General features: G+C 40.7%; 1 protein-coding gene across 1 annotated transcript in view; it reads right to left on the reverse strand.

Annotated features, from left to right (window-relative positions):
• The window catches only part of LOC121041573 (catenin delta-2-like), a 533,025-nt gene that overhangs the window by 94,325 nt on the left and 425,718 nt on the right, over nt 1-12,982 (reverse strand). The window lies entirely within an intron of this gene.

Below are 12,982 nucleotides of genomic sequence, written 5' to 3' on the forward strand. Positions count from 1 at the left end.
TTGGGCCTGACAATAATGTTAGCTTTAAGAACCAAACAAAATAGAACATATATACATATGGACACACACACACGGCTTAAAGTTTTATTTTTCATCCCTTAGATAACCTGCAACCTCACATTCTTAAATGTTAATAAATGTATCAGGAGACATGACCACCGTTGGTCACAAGTCTTGAATAATCTCTAGTAAATTCCCTCCTTCAAATAAAATTGGCAAAAGAACACATAAAAAAAGAGTCACTGCTTATGATGGAAACCATAACCATCAAGAAATCAAAATGTGAGACGAATGACTATTAATTTCTTGGTTTTTGAAAACGTGGAAAAAGTGAATGTTTTAAAAGCCTGAAGCTTTTTCAATGCCACAGAACGACGCAATTATGATGATGATTTCCACCTAGGACCCACCTGCTCTGATCCCACAAGGACTCCCTTTTCTTGTAAATGGCAGGATTTGGAACATCTGCAGTGTGGCAGAGCATTTATTATAAAGAGTGCAAGTAGTTAAATAGCACACACGTGCATCAGGCACTTTCCCAAGTGTTTTCCATATACAATATCACTCAATCCTCTCAAACACACTAGGACGTGGGCACCATGGTGAAGACCAACCTCAAAGTAAGCTAAGACACAGAGAGGTCGAACAGAACTTCCGGGTTCACCAAACTAGGAAGGGGCAGGGCTGGGATTCCGACCCAGGCAGATGACCGTAGAGTCCACAATCGTCACCCCGCACTGCCTCCCAGCAAGACAGAAATGGAGAACATCCTTCTAGAAATAACAGATGCTGTTCCTCCATGGGTCCTCTGGAAAGACGGAAGGCTCTCTCCAGCCTTCCTCACATCAACACCCTCCTCTTTACAAGTGCTCTGGCTCCCTGACAGAGTGGGGGACCCTTGGAGCAGTTGCCGTTGCCAAAACGGGAAGACGCTAAAGCGACGAGTCTGATTTCCACGCAAATACCCAGTGTTTTAAATAACATTTTAGACAGAATCCAGCAATTCAGCAAGTACTTGTGATGCACTCTTTCTAATTACCATTGAACATTTGGTTCTCTCTAGACATTCTGCTGTCACCACAACACTGCTATTTCATGCATGAGAACTTGCTTAGCAAAAATATTTTCAAAAAGAACAAGGACAGCTGTCAAAAATGATCATAACCTTTGCAATGTGAGGAATCATGAAGTAAGCTGTTGAGTGTCTCTATGTGTGAAATGGAAGCGGGGCGTACCGCTTGGCTATTTACCTCAAACTAGCTTCTACACTAGTATTCTTCCCTTTGGAGAGTGCTGTCCATTCTGCACTTCCTGCTGTCTCGGCGCAAGAACGTTTCATCCGATGGTGCAAGCGTGCTTTACGCATACTTGAAGTATGTGCAAATACCAGAAAATGTATATAACGTATATGGAAGTTTGCTTCTATGCACACTTTCTGTGAACTGACTCTCAGATAGCTATATCTAGACCCTTGTTTACCAACCCTTCTTTGTCGTTGAAAAGAAGTAACAGAATAAGATAAAATATGGTACAATGAGATGAAATGAAATATATACTTTTATTCACACAGTTATTCTTACAATTACTGGGTTTTAATTAATGACCTCCATCGCTTTGAACCATGTGCTTAGATGACGGCATCCTCACTTGGCATTCAGAAAACAAAGGGATAGTGAAGTCAGCGCTGTTGGGCCTGAGGTCTACAGGGTCCCTGGTTTCAAGTCTCAGGGTGAGTGGGCTGCAGAGGGAGGGGGAGAGACAACAGGCTCCCCACCCAGCAAAGAACTAGAACTTCGCCTCCCTGGGCTGAGTTTTAGACTGGACTTCTGAAAAAGATTTCACTAGAAATTTGAGATGGACACATATGTGAAAATCTCTAATCTTTACACAGAGGGGAAAACTTCTGATCTTCAAAGCCCCTTGGAGTTATACATTTCTGTCATTTAATTCCTAAAGTGACACACTGATGTTAGAATTTATTGCGATCTTCTAAAGAATGGCATCTTGACTCTATACATCTGTGCACAACACAGAAAAGTATAATGTTGCTGCTCTAATGGAACGGAGAATCCAATTGTCTAAAAGTCAGTTACATCCATCTATAATTTATATATCAAAGCAAGACTTTGACAGGGGCTGTTTCCTTGCTTAGCTTAATTTAGGTTAACTATAAGCACGCGAGAATAATTAAAGTCCAATAAACAGAATGCTAATCCTCAGACTTTATTTTATGTGAATCAATGAGGTTTTACATAATGTGTTATTACAGAAAAGCAAACTATTGTTTTAAGAAAAATTTAGTATTTGACTTTGCTAATTTTCTCTCGAAGTCTTTAATATACGAGAAAGGTGAAGGATCTGAAAAAAGGTTAATCTAGGATAAACAGATTTGTAGCCGGGTTAATTTAGAATTATGAATGTCTGAGTTATTTTAAAAAACAATTTTAAGCTTGACATTGAAGGGGTGCCAATATCACATGATTAAAACATTTTTATGGAAAAGTCTGGTAGAATTTGTGCTGAAGGAAAAATATTTAAAGAATTGTTAATTCAGCATCCATCTCCTCAGGAAAAAAAAAAGACCTATCTGTGGTTCTTGAGAATATATTAGTTTTCATAATATTCTCATAAGGAAGATTCTAAACCTTCCATTGGTTAATTAACACAGTTATTGCTAATGATTAGGTGACTCCATGAAGATTTTCTGACTGAAGAAGGAATGGGTATGTTGCCACATAATTCACAAATATTGAACCATGTGACTAAAGAGGACAAGTCTTCATTGGAAACAAACATTTTTTGAAGCTCCATTTTATCAATAGCTGTTACCGCATCATCTTTTTCTTTGCAAAGAAAGGGAGTTTTCTGACCTATAAATGCATATTATAGCACACATGAACTATGTATGAGGGGCACTTGAAAAAAATGCTGACGTGAAATAAATATAAATAACTCTTGGGGACGCCTGGGTGGCTCAGTCGGTTAAGCGTCTGACTTTAGCTCAGGTCATGATCTCACGGTTCGTGGGTTCGAGCCCCGCATTAGGCGCTGTGCTGACAGCTCAGAGGCTGGAGCCTGCTTCAGATCTGTGTTTCTCTCTGTATCTGCACCTCCCATGCTCACTCTCAGTCTCTCTCTTTCTCAAAAATAAAATAAACATTAAAAAAATAAAATAAATATAATTTTCAAAGACGTGCTGCCCCCTCCTGGTTGTTCTTCCAAGAAGCACACACTCATTCCTGAGAGCTTGCAGTCCTAAGAAACGCTTCACGAAAGACTGAACATACTGAGACCACAAGTAACTCCAATATGTCAGTATGTCTTATTTGGATGGCTCCCACTATCTTTGGTAGGTTTCAGGAAGACGCAAGGGTAAGAAATAATTTTTCCAATTATTAATATAACAGTAGAAACGATCCATTTCAGAAATAGAGATTTTTCCATGTTTTACTACAGTCAATTAATACTATGATACCAACAGAGGCAATAAAAAGTAATTTTTATCGTAATGAACAAAGGGACAGAAAAGATGTCTTACACTTTCTGTTTTCAGCACTCTATTTAGACTCAAGTCTCATTTCATCATTGATTATTTCTCACATTTGTGAGTATCTTTTTACCAATTTCACTCTCTAAATGTAGGAGGGGCCAAGTTCCTCTTCTCCACTTTTCTTATAGTTCTTTACAATTTCTTTCATTATCCAAAATTAATTTTCTTTCTGGTTGAAGGATCAGTTACCCTTAAGAAAATAATCTACCCACTATAGTAACTGCAGTCGCAGTCTGATCAATAATTATAATAAGAGTAGGCCCCATGCCTTTTTAACAATTTCATTTAACTGACTCTGACTTGAAATTGGAAATCTTTTTTTGAGTCAAATGATGATCTTTTATTTATCAAAATATTTTAACAAATTGAAATATTAATCGTGGTATACTAAATGCCAAGCATTTCACTTTAAAAACTGGGAAGCTGTCTTAAGGAATATTCAATAGCATCGTTGATATCTACGGTATTTCCACCCCTTTAAAATAATTATTTATTCAAATCAATCAGTTCACATGCCAAAGATTTAAATTGAAGGGTTTCCAAAATGCACCTGTAGTTTAGAGGAAGCGTGACCGGCCATGTGAGCCATGGACTAATTCCAAAGGACAGAAGGAAACTGACACTTAAGTCCTGTTTGCAACGGGAACTCACCCAACTTCTGACTCCGGCCTCCCTTACAGAGGACTGAGGAGGTGGGGACACACAGAGCCCATTCCCCACCCTATTTCATGGTTCTCACAGCCCAGTGGTCCCAAAGAAGCTTTCCCCCAAAGGGCACCACAAAGCCTGTAGTGTCTTAAGTCATGTCCTATGATGCTATGATAATTCCTCTCCTGGCCTCACCCATAGCCTGTCTCAATGGCTCTGCCTCATCCATTCACTTCCCCAGCGTGCTTTATCATGATTATCCTGAAATGAGAGTGACTCCTTAAACAATCCCCAGAATGCCTCACCATTTACACCCCATTTACACCTGGATATAAGCATCATGGATATTCTGCCAAGGCTATTTTTTAAATTGATTTATCTATTGTTGCTGTAAGGAATGAAAAAGTAGCAAGGACCATGCAAGTATGTGTGCTAACCTGAGGACCATGGGGAATGAATGAACAGATCTCAGAACAACCAGGCCAGAGGCAGTGGTCTTATTTCTTTGTCAGGTACACCCCTCAACCCAACCCCCAACCTCCACCTCTGTCATCCAAGAGTTCACGGTCAGAACGGTCACATTGAGAACACATTGGTTTGTAGCATAGGAGTGATTCAAGTCAATGTTCTATTGTAAGATTTCTTCCTGGGGCCAATACAATTGCAGCTGTTCTTTGGGCATGTGGTTCATGGAGCAGGGCTGTCCGCGGGAAGGGGTTGCTGGTTCTGCTGTGTCCCATCAGAAAATGCAGTCAGTCTTTCCAGGGATCACCCCTCCCGACCCCGAGTGAGGAACTCAGATGAAATACTGCACATCCACTTGATAAACCTGGGAGAGGACTGTGTCACTGGGGAGGACAGAGAGTTCCCTCATTATTGTCAAAAGAGGGAATGCACCACGAATAGAAGCCTCTGGTTGTGTGTTATTTTTCAAAAGCCCTTTACTCAGCCAGTTGTTTTGAAGCCCAAACTCACTTTCCCATAGCAACGGTGTTATATACGACCACCAGCCCCACACTCCACTCGTAATATTGCTTTACTCTGGCAGCTACGTGAACTCACTGTAGGACTAACACTAAGCAGGATGTGGGACAAGCGCTCCCCAATGCTGGTGCCTGGGAAGGATAGTGGTCCAGACCCTACACTCAGGGAGAGAGAAAGACAGCACCCCCTCCTGGGTTCCTGGATTTGACCGCCTCTCGCACCAGGCCAGGAGCTTTGCATCCACAATCCCACTACTCTTCAAACCTGGGGTCAGAGTGAGGCATATGCTCACATGCACAAAGAACTCAGGTCACAATGGGAAGGATGGGAGCCGAAGTGACCACTGGAGCTGGGGTTCACACTCATGCTGGTCTGTCTCCGTGTCTCCAAGCTTAGAAACACAGTACGTTTGACAAGAGGAATCTCCCACCCTCCAGGGTTCTGTTCTCAATCATTCATTCAACAACTCTCTGAGTTCCAGGCTGGGTGCTTTGAATGCAATGGGGAACAAAGATATCACTTCTGTATCAGTGACACTTTAGGTCTAATGGAAAAGGTGGATGTGATCACAAAAGAACTATGTAAACAGAAATTATCACGGGCTTCAAAGGAAGGGGTAGAGTATTCTGAGCATAATGGGGCATATGAGGCTGGGTGGTCAGTGAAGATGGCTTTGGGAGTAATGCTTAAGATGATATAGGAAAGATGAATAGACTTCCATGAGGCAAAGAATCATGGGTAGAGTGGTGGGGATAGTATAAGCAAAGGCCCTGAGGCACCGAAATCGTGATGCATTTTGGGGAACTGAAAGACCCAGTGGGAGGTGAAGAGTGAAGGAAGAGTAACGGGGAGAGTTTGCAAACAAAACAAAACAAAAACAAAAACAAAAACAAAAAGCAGGGTTGAGATAACGAGTATTCTGAAAGGGAAGAAAAATTTTAGGAATTAAAAGGTAGGTGACCCACATTTGGATCCAGGGGCTTCACTGATTGGACATTGATTTGTGTGCATGACTCACCCATAAGTCTAGTGTTTCTAAGCCAGAAATTAGCCACAAATTGAGCAAGAAAATTAATAACACACTTGTGTAATATTGTAAGGAAATGGCTTCGTGATACATTGGATTATCTTGCAGCTAATCTGTACTTCTTCCCTCCCCACTGTGGTGGAGCAGACTTCTATGCTTTACAGACTTGGGACCTGGCCAGGTGACTGGATATAGCCAGTAGGAAGGGGATGTATATGATGTGAGCATCAGAGGTTCTGGCTGCCCATCGTGAGAGGCCCATGCCCCTTCCTCAGCCCAGAATCGCTGGCCAGCAAACTGATCTGAGCCGCATCTGAAGCCTGAAGAGAACCTCAGCCAGCAAACTGCATGAATCAGGGCCACCCAGCCAGGAACAGACAAACCCTCATTCATGAGAGATGTGCACAAGTCTTGACTATGCAAATAAATGCTTGGTGTTACAGGCTACTGATTTTTAAGGTGGTTTAGCATGTAATTTTGTTGCAGTTCTACTGAATACAAAGTTTTAATACTAAAAATCGCTCTCTTTACTCCCATCCCCCCGCACCCCAACAAACATGCACGTGTGCCCTCGCAAACACACACAGATGGGCACACGGGCATGCACAAGTTCGTTCTGCTCTGGCTCATCACCAGGCTTGACGACAGCAAGAAGAAACAGGCAAACAGTGTCACGGCCAGAAGCCCACCTGGCGCATGAACTATAGTCTGAACTCTGACAATACTGCAGGATGGCTAGTTGGGCCCCCACTTTGTAACTGAATTAAAGCAGCCTCCTGTTACTGACCGCACTGCTCTATGCTTCATTATAAACCTGTTATTTTACTGCAAATTTATTTTATTAAAAAAAAAAGGTAGACTACCAATTAACCGCAATGGCATAAAAGAAATGCCATGAGCAACTAGCACATGCATGATCTCAGTTTCCAGCCTGGGGAGATCTCAGACTTTACTGGCACGTTTCTTTCTTTATAGCCAGTGAGATGCTGGCACTTAGAGCGATTACATTGCTCCCTTGTGTATAGCTGAGGGATTTTTATGTTACTATAATGCTTCCCAATTCTTAAGGTGTTTTTTTTTTAAGCAGATCTTTTAACAGTGAGGTTTTACTACATAGACTCCAGGATGACATTGAAAGGTATCTAAAAGAGAGAAAATTGCATTGATACATTCGGCCATTGTGTTAATGGCTGAACCAGTGTAAGACCCAGATGTGATTTTTTTTTTTCAATGCATCTGATAGCTCTTAAACATTCCCATATCCTAAAAAATTAAATATGTTAAAATGCAGACTTCCTGAAACCTAGAGCCCTTTACAATGTCCAGGGAGTTCTTAAAATAGCACAATGAAATATCATATTCTTAGATGGGTTTATAAAATTTACAGCTGACACAGGCTTCAGAACTCCTATAATCTAGTCTATCTCAAATTTCGTGGGTCATGAATCCCTTTGAGGATCTAGTGAAATCTATGAAATGTCTCCCCAGGAAATAATTCTAATCCAACCTTGGGATATACATACAGGGAGGGCAGATCATTCTGAAACTCGCCCGTGGGTTTCATCCAGAATAACAGAACCCATCTGTCCAGAATAACAGCTCCGCTCTTGTCCTCATTCCAGAAGAGAATCATTTTCCCTGTCTTATCCATCAAATTGCCCATCGCCCTGAAGGCTCAGTGTTGGCAGAAAGCACGGTGAGGGACCAGGCCACTGCAGGGTTACTGTTTATCAACTTGCTTCTGGTTTGTTTCAAACTTTCAAAAGCTTTTACAGAGAAGTTTACCGGGCTTCAACAGATCCATCATGGTGCTCTCGATCACTGTCAACATTTTGGCCACCTTGTTTCATGTATTCCCCCCTCCCTCGGTTTTTTGGCTGAAGTCTTTTAAAATAAATCCAAGGTGCCCTACTATTTCATCCATGAAAATTTCAATGCACCCTACGTGATAAGGATATGCCATTATCCTAATTAGTAGATACTCCCAGGGCAATTAGTAAAAATCCTTCATTTCATCTTCCAAATTCATGAAAATTTCTCTTACCTTGAAGATTGTTTTTTACAGTTCATTTATTCAAATCAGGAACCCCCCCCCAAAAAAAACCCACATATTGAATTTGCTTGCTATATCTCTAAAGTTCTTCTATTTAACAGTCCCTTCCTGAATTCTCCTTTTATTGATTTGTTTCTAAAAGGAGTTTTTTTTTAAATTGTTTTTCTTAAAGAAAAAAATTTTTCATATTCTGGGTTTGGACAGTAATTCCCTTATACTGTCAATGAATTTGATAATTTGAGCCTCTGTCTTATGATGCCCTAAAATCAGAATATCCCAGATTAGGTGATCTTTAAGAATATGTCTTAAAAAGAGAGTAAGAGTCTGTGAAAATCCCCTCATTCCATGGAGAGTGGAATCAATGGAAGGTATATTTTTATCTTTCAATCCAACCTCCCCTTGTCTCTTCTGTAATATGAGCTGTTCCATTATTTCACGGATTTATTTCTCTTCTAAGGAGCAAGACTGTTTTGATAAAGAGACTTTGATTTTCCAGCATTTGTTCCTTTTCTAAATAGTAGGTAGGCTGTTATACAGTATATTCTAAATCCTGCACCTAGACAATATGCATGGAAGCATATGGCACAATCCCTAACAAATGGCAAAGTCCTAAATATTGGTTGAAGCTGAATTGAAATAAATCTCAATTTATCACTCAAAATAACAGTGCATCAGTCATTAAAATATATAATCAATTCTGGATTATGGTATACAAACCCTCTACAACCCATCACAACATAAACCAAGATATTCTCTGTATTGGCAACGGAATGAAAATTCTTTTTCCTATTCATTGTCACAGGCAATTTCATCTTCTAGGGAATTTTGGTCTTATCTGGTACTCAAACACTGTTACTCAAAAACAAACAAACAACAATAACAACAACAAAAAAAGCCAGTCAAAAAGCTGACCACTCAAAATATAATAGCTTAGGAAGGTGACATAAGAATCTCAATTTCACATCGTATGGTTGGAGGGAAAATGAATATGCCGTGTAATTATCACCAGTCTGTCACTGTACATATTGACCAGAGGTTGTTACTCTAATAGGTACATATTCGAAAATTTGTACCGAACACCAGACTATGAAGTATGTGATGTTACGCATCTCGGAGTGGATGATGATTTTATCTGAAGAACATAAACAGAATTAATTTTTTTGGTACTCTCTCAGCTCGAATCCAAATTAGCTACTGGGAGACAACTAAAGATGATTATTATTACTTATACAGACAAAACCCAATGAACCCTGATGTGAGAATCACACTAGTCAGAACATAGGCATGTCCACCATCAGTGCCTCATAATTTGTAATTAATCAACAACTGCCCTGTAGCATTTTTTTTATTGAATTCTCTTTTTCTTTCTTTTTTTTTCCCTTAACTTTGTGTGCCTCTCAAGCCTATTTTGATACTCCTAGAAAGAGGAGACTGCTCTAGCGGTCACTTAAGGAAGACAGGGGTTATCTTATCATTCATTCTTCCATTAAAAAGTTGTGAAATCCCTACGGTTACAAGCTCAGCCAACCCTAGAGAAAAGAATGAAAAGGGAAAGCTCTTGTCCTCAACAGACGTGCTTCTTAGAACCCTTCTCCAACCCATTCCTGAGAGCTGAGGGGAAGCCCCAGAGCTTCAGGTGCTCCAAGGACACGGTGGGACCCTCCAGGATGGATTCTCTCCAGATAGACCCCTACTGGCCCAGAATGAGAATGACACTTCAGAGCTCTGTGTGCTCCTGGCGAGAGCTCCCACCTGGGGCCAATGAAGAGTGACAGCTAAGTCTCTTATCTGACCAAGGACTACCCACTTGCCTAAACCAGAAGTTACTGAAGCCCTGTCTCTAAGCACTGAGAGGGCCTTATAACATAATTTGAAAGTCACTATTATACTCATTAAGTTTAATCCAATTCAACAAATACTATGTAGCTACCATGAGCCAGGCTTTTAGGTACTGGCCATTTTTGTTACTTTTCTTTTCTCTCTTCTCTTCTCTCTCTTCTCTTCTCTTCTCTTCTCTTCTCTTCTCTTCTCTTCTCTTCTCGTTTCTTCTCTTCTCTTCTCTTCTCTCTTCTCCCTTCTCTCTTTCTTCTCTCTCCTCTCTCCTCTCCTCTCCTCTTCTCTCTTCTCTTCTCGGTGCTGAACCACCTGATATTTTTCTTCAAAGGAACTAAGGAACGGAATCCTATAAAACCTATAATGCACAATTAGCTCTAGCTGATGGTTGCTTTGAGTTGGGAGATGGAAGACAGGTGTGGGGACCTAATATCAGCTGTGCTGGTTGTGAAGTCTAAGCAATGACTAGGCTAATTGCTTAGCTCCATGCTAAGTGCCAAAAACCATGTGTGTCTGAGAATTACTTATAAATAAGAGACATAATGTATAAATAAATTATGTGTGTATACAATAAGACAGACACACACCCACATACAAGAACTTCCATCCTTGCTTTCCACACCCTCCCCACCAGCACCGCCTGCCTCCCCACCACTATCTGTCCCGAAAACCCTTTAGGATAACCTCCCCGTTGACATTACTCGGCACAAAAAGCCCAGGAACTCTGAGCCCCCATCAGCAAATAGACCCTTATCCTCATAGGGAGGACTTCGTACAACCTCTTGACTAAATCTGCCTTCCACTCTTGCCAACTCCTGAAACCCTTCAACTGTGTTCTCCTCCACCCTATATTCATGGAAGAATGAAGAAAGCTCCAATCCCCAAAAAAGGGTGATAAAGAAAACATCATGAGGGGCGCCTGGGTGGCGCAGTCGGTTAAGCATCCGACTTCAGCCAGGTCACGATCTCGCGGTCCGGGAGTTCGAGCCCCGCGTCGGGCTCTGGGCTGATGGCTCAGAGCCTGGAGCCTGTTTCCGATTCTGTGTCTCCCTCTCTCTCTGCCCCTCCCCTGTTCATGCTCTGTCTCTCTCTGTCCCAAAAATAAATAAATGTTGAAAAAAAATTAAAAAAAAAAAAGAAAACATCATGAAAGACAGAACCTTGAAATACAGGTAGAAATTTTATGGTCAGAAATGGAGGCGAAGGGCATTTCACACCATGGAAATAAAATGAAGAGACTACAGAAATGCAAAGGCCTAAATGTATTCTTTGTACTCTGACATCAAATCTGAGTTCTACTGGAGGTTTTCGTAATGTCCATTGTCACCGTATGAAAATTTGTCAGCTAGATTATTCCGTTCACATTAGAACCAGTATCAATGAACGAAACTGTATACAGTGACAGAAATACGGCTAAAATTGCAGCGAGGGAGTACTGATGACTTCATGGGGGTCAGTTTGCATCTGTGCCCTCGGCATCTTCAGGCTGCCATCTGTCCCTCCAGCAATCACACAAAGACAGCCTGCATATGCATATGGGTATAATTTATCATAACTCCTGTGCTATCAAGTGTCTGAAGAAGGTAAGACCATATTTTCCTGTTTAATAAGACTTGCAGGTCTCAGTTTCTTGGTATCTACCACTCTGATAAAAGGTGAGTATAAGCTCTTTACTTCTTTTGGGCTATTATTCCACTTAGCTTGGGAATACTGCCTCAATTGAAAGATCAACTAATTATCTAGGTGGCCCCAAACATCGTGGGTGACTTCTTTGAGGTTTTCATATTATTACTTTAAATTTTTGCTCTCAGCTTTTATTTTTGGTGAATTTCATAAGTCACCAACCATGTGGTAATATGCTTTCAAAAATAAGAAAAGAAAAACACATCTCTGTTAGGGATTCAAATGGCAGAAGGAGATACCTACAACTTATGATATTGTTTGCATTCAAAAGCAACAGGTCTATGCAGATTTATTGGCCTCACACAAAGACTGTTGTAGTCATGAGGGTGAAAACACACAAAGCATTCACCCAAACTCTAGGCAAGCCAGAGACAGTTGAAGATCTCAAACAATGGATTCTGCAGTTGGATTGGGCATTATTTTTCCTTTCTGGAGGGTGCAAGCGTGGATAAGCCAGTTTACAGAAAGAAAAATAACAGAAAAGAAAATAACAGAAAGAGAAATAATGCTTGCACCCTCCACAATGCCTCGTACATGTCTTTTCATGACTGTTTTGGGATAAATAAGGATGTTCTAATGAACAGGAGCGAAGACAAAATATGTAGACCTAAGTAATTCTCTCTTTAGCTCCTATTCCAGTCTCTGATCTTGGGAGCAGTTACCACTGAGAGAAGCGCAACATGGAAATCACTCACTGAGGGCGGGGAAAAAAAAGAAAAAGAAAAAAAAGCTGCTGGAATTACATCAGTATTTCCATTTAAATGACTTTACTATTACCTCATCCTAAAAGATAATTATCAAAGCGCAATAGCTATGAATGACAATGCAAAAGAACCATTATATTTATAATAGTCTCTGGAAGCTGGGCTAAAATTTTCGGTACTATTTGTAACTTTTACATGCGAGTCAGATAACTACAAAGAGTTCAAAAGGAGGATTTGACTTTCACATTGCGTCCCTACCCTCTTATCTACTTCTAGGATGAAATCCTTGGCAGGACACCTCTTTCCCCCACCCACCCCTTCCCCTCCCCTTCCTCCTCTTCCCTCCTCTGTCCTCTTCCTCTTCTCATTATTCTTACGTTGATTACACAGATCATGACTTTGGAAGTCCTTTGGTCACTGTGAATCATAAAGGCAAGATAATTTCACTAGTTAAAATGTCCTGTCTCTTTAAAGAGCCTAAATTCCTACATATAGATCAA

Source organism: Herpailurus yagouaroundi, unplaced genomic scaffold (assembly GCF_014898765.1).
Source record: "Herpailurus yagouaroundi ecotype Mexico unplaced genomic scaffold, PumYag 29, whole genome shotgun sequence".
Lineage (NCBI taxonomy): Eukaryota > Metazoa > Chordata > Mammalia > Carnivora > Felidae > Herpailurus > Herpailurus yagouaroundi.